The sequence below is a fragment of the Pinus tabuliformis genome, chromosome 3_1, assembly GCF_031772625.1.
Source record: "Pinus tabuliformis cultivar Carrire ecotype Pingquan chromosome 3_1, CPIR1, whole genome shotgun sequence".
Lineage (NCBI taxonomy): Eukaryota > Viridiplantae > Streptophyta > Pinopsida > Pinales > Pinaceae > Pinus > Pinus tabuliformis.
Window position 1 is genome coordinate 991,736,837 of NC_142301.1, and position 4,156 is coordinate 991,740,992.

Below are 4,156 nucleotides of genomic sequence, written 5' to 3' on the forward strand. Positions count from 1 at the left end.
GACTTGAATGGATGGCTTCTTGCACAAGTAAAATGGAATCAGTTATTTGTCTGTTGGCTAAGAATCCCCCTTGATTTTCATAAATAAGAGAAGGAAGCGAAGGCTTTAGGCAGGTAGCAATGTTTTTTGTCAAGATTTTATAGGAGGAGTTATAGAGTGATATGGGACTGAAACGAGCAAAGCAAGATGGCCTGTTTTCCTTTGGGATGAGTGCTAGATGAGTAGCATTGGTATATCCTCCTATTTTTCCTTTTCGTTGGATCCAATTGAGCATTTTTGTCAAGTCCTTTATAATAATTCCCCAGAATGCTCGATAAAAGCGGATGGGAAAGCCATCCGATCCTGGGGCTTTATTAGGTTGAAGAGTCCATATTGATCTCCTAATTTCCTCCTCATCTATCTCCTTGCTTAAAATGTCATTCATTTCCCTACTTATCCCTGTTGGGAGATGCTGCAATAAATCTATATAATCCTCTGCTTCCTTTGTTTCAGTTAGCAGGTCCTGATAGTGATCTGTAGTAGCTCTTCGAATGGCTTCCTGAGTGCTTTTTCTATCACCTTCTGCATCTAGGATGGAGCTAACACTATTCCTTATCTTTCTCGCTGTCGTTTGCTTGTGAAAAAAAGCTGAGTTCTTGTCACCCCGTTGTAACCATAATTGTCTCAACTTGAGCCTCCATTTTGTTTCGTCTCCTCTGTTAACTCGGTATAGCTATAAGTAGAGCTCATTTTCTTGTTGTTTGTTCTCTTGGGAAAGGTCATTTTCCTCTATTGCTCTTTCGATACTCTCCAGATTGTTCTTAATTTCTTTTTTTACCTTCTCTAGTTCTTGATACTTTATTTTAGCCCATTCTTTGATGGCTTGTTTTGTTTTCCGTAGTTTTTTTTCCCAAATGAAACCAGGAGAGCCTTCCACGTGTTGGATCCAAGGGCTATATACAATTCCTACAAATGTTGCTATATCATTTCAGAGAGAACTGTATATGAATGGGATGGGCCCAAGTGGCCTATGATTTTCCAGCGATAGAGTTATTGGGAAGTGGTCAGAGGTAGAGGACATTAGAATGTTAGCATATCCGACGGAGAAAGCAGAGAGAAGTGTAATATTGATGATAATTTTGTCCAACCACTCCATGATGTTACCAGCACCCATCCTGTGGTTGTTCCAGGTGTATCTATGGTTTTTTGGAGGGACATCCATAAGATCATTCTACTACATGATATTTTCCAACTATATCCTATATGGATCAGGTGTAAAACTACCTCCCCTTTTCTCATTGGCATGGAGGATTAAATTAAAGTCACCTCCTAGAATAATGTTAGTGTTCTCTTCTACGTCTAGACTGTCTTTAGATCATGCCAACAACTATCCTAATCTCTGCAGTGATTCAGCACATAGATGTTGTAGATGATAATGGCTTGCTGATCTGCTTTATTTTCTAGATTTGTTTTGATCTAGTGTTGATTTATTGTTTCCGAAATATAGTTCCATATACCTTGATTCCAAATTGTTGCTATCCTCCTGAGGCTCCTCTTGCCTCACTAATGTTTCCTCTATACTGTCTCTGCTGCTCAATAACTTTACTCATTTCCTTGTGGTTTTGTTTTGTTTCTTGTAACATAATAATTCCTGGCTTCTCAGAAATGATAAGATCCCTTGGGGTTGCTACCTTAGAGGGGTGCCCAAGTCCCCTGATGTTCCTAGATAATATTTTCATCATTGAATATGTGGTGTGCGGGGAGGTGCTCGCCCCCCCTTGGTCCTTTTTGATTACTTCTTTGTCATGCTGTCCCAGGATATAAGTTTCTATGGGTTTCTGTGTTCCCATTTCTATGTCCTTTTGCGCACTCTCATCTCTGTGCTGCTTAGCAAATTTCCTGCGTGGGCTAGGTTTCTTGGAGGGTTCACTAGAACCCCCGTGATCTTTAGATGTGCTTCTGGTAATTCTGTTAAGGGAAGGATCAAGAAGAGGTTGAGAGGAAATAGTAAGAGGCAATGAGGATTCGATAGTGTCTTGGCATTAGCTTTCAGGGAGAGGGGGATCCTGGGGATCATGGGGGGAGAGGACAGAGAAGGGGTTGGATGAGGGAATGGTCTAAGGATGGGAGATGGGAGGTGGTTTAGAGGGAGCAGGGGAGGAAGGGGTGGGATGGGCTATAGAGGAGGTCGAAGGGCCTGAATCAAGAGGAGATTTTACTGAAGAGATCATTTTCTTTTTTTTTACCATTTCCCATTGTTCCTTTTGTGATCCATTTTCTACATCAATAAGCTTAGTGCATCTATTGGAAAAGTGGCCATATTCGTGACATACCTTACACTTAAAGGGGATCTGCTCGTAATCCAGTTGCTGTATGTGGCTCCAGTCGTCCACTTTAAGCTTGATGGCTTCCGAAAGGCCTTTGCCGAGGTCCACTTCAACATAGATCCACGCACAGGCTTGCATATTTTCTTTTGGTTCACTGCGATCAATATATTTGCCGACTGCATTCCCGATGGCGCGAACTGATTCATCTCCCCAGAAATGAAGAGGGAGTTTAGGGAGCCAGACCCAAACCGAGACTGCACCAGGGACATCCAGCTTTGGATCGAAATCAGGGGTCCATTTGTTGAGACACAAGCCCATTGAGTCCATGAAATAGGGCCCACTTTTGAAGATTAAATCCTTATCTTCTTTTGTTTCAAAGTGGAAGGTGAAGTACCCTTTCCCACAGACTCTGATGGAGATTTTCCCTTGTATTTTGTCGGACTGGTTCCTTTCAACCCATCTTCGAACAGTTTTTGGAGATGGACAGAGGCTTGTGAATTGATCTATAAGTCCTCTTTCTGCCAGGGACAGGGCAGCCATGCGTGGGAGAACTGGGGGCAGGCTGACCTCCTAAAGAACATCCAACGTTTTGATAAATTTCAAGACTATTGGTCGGGGGCGCTATGGGGGCAACGATTTAATCAGTGTTGAAAAAGCAAGCTGAGGATCGATCCCATCTGGTGGAGCCTTCGGAGGGGCCATGATGGAGGGCCGAAGCTCAGTCTCCTACTATGTGATCGCCTAGGTTAGTCGCGCAGCTGCAGCTTGGGCGCGTTTTAGGGCATTTGATCATTGTGCCCTTACTGCAATCTACATGAGCTATTATACCGTATCTTAAATGTTATTAATAATATTAATTCTATTATATTAACCATTTCCAAATTTATTATTATTACTAATATTAATTTTCTAAACACAATTTACGTTGGATCAATGATATTATTAATATTTTTATTAATAATCATGACTGTAAATATCATTTAATGTTATTAATATTAATAATTGACATTAAAATTAATATTTATAAATATTAATAGTAATAAAAGTAATATTAATTTTTGTATTCATATTAATTGATATTAATATTAATTTTAATACGTATTAATAACAGTAGTACAATTAATATCTGAATTAAATTCTATATGATTCGAGGGATTTTAAATGTTGATGTTCATAATCAATTGTTCAAGTTCATAATTCTTAAGGAATTATGATTGTGTCATTTTACCAAAGTAGTATTATCTATTCATAGTATATTTTGACAATATTATTATCAAATTAAACATTTGTTTTTATTAATAAATTTGATTAACTAAAATTTAAAATATTTTTAAAATATGAAATCTAATTAATTTAATTTTGAAATTTAATTAATTTAATAAACACTAATAATATGTCATATTCGTAAAATTGGGCTTGGATTAGAGTTCTCATAAATTCATCTTATCCTAATTGTTAGAGATCATTATTTCACCATTTTAAGTCATCACTGTGCAGTGTGCACCCCCTTAACTTGTTGCGAGTTAAACAATCAACATTGCCTCCAACTGCACACCACCTTAACTTATTAAGAATTGAAATTCAATATTTTAATGAATGTAAGCAACTCAAATTGTAGTATAAATTTAGATGCTCATCAAGAGTCAGAGATCCCACTCTCTATTTGAGATTTATTTGTTTAATTTACTTGTCAGAGCTAAATTTTGGTCTGTATTGTTTATTTCAAGTGGTGTGAGAGCCGACCCTAGGCCCGCTCCCTCATGGAAGGGCTTAGGGATGAGTAGAGATTCTCAGATGAAAATTGAGCGTATTAGAATCGTTGTTCACTACTACGTTCTGAAAGTGAAGGT